Genomic DNA, 387 nt, shown 5'->3' with positions numbered 1-387 from the left:
TCTGCCAGCCACAAGGGCCGCGGCCCGGGACCGCCTGCTTGTCCTGCTCTGCGACCGGCCGCCCTCGGAGGCCAGCACGGTGCAGGTGGCCTTGGTGAGTGCGGCCGGCGGGCGGCCACCTGTGTTCCACACCCGCGCCACTGCGGGTCCCACAGTGAACGTGCTCCTAGATGGGGTGTGAGTCGGCATCTTGGGGGTCGGGCGAGGCTGTGGTTTCTCTGGGTGCTGGTGTTGGCGTGGGAGGGGCTGGGTGGTGGAGGTGAGTTGGGCCAGCATCAGGGCAGTGGCGGGTTTGCAGCCCTCTCAGGACTCCAGGCGTGGCCGGCTGGGGCTGGGACCCACCTGAAGGGCCGAGGTTCAGCGGGGTCTGTAGGAGTGCAGACCAGG

At 69.8% G+C, this 387-nt stretch overlaps 1 protein-coding gene across 1 annotated transcript in view; it reads left to right on the top strand.

Moving 5' to 3' along the window:
- LOC104994326 (protein jagged-2-like) overlaps nt 1-387 on the top strand; it is a gene marked incomplete at both ends in the record, with an annotated part of 15055 nt that overhangs the window by 8954 nt on the left and 5714 nt on the right. The window lies entirely within an intron of this gene.

The sequence above is a fragment of the Bison bison genome, unplaced genomic scaffold (assembly GCF_000754665.1).
Source record: "Bison bison bison isolate TAMUID 2011002044 unplaced genomic scaffold, Bison_UMD1.0 scf7180017849819, whole genome shotgun sequence".
Classification (NCBI taxonomy): domain Eukaryota; kingdom Metazoa; phylum Chordata; class Mammalia; order Artiodactyla; family Bovidae; genus Bison; species Bison bison.
The sequence above is the reverse complement of the archived record's forward strand: the minus strand, read 5'-3'. Positions and strand labels throughout refer to the sequence as shown.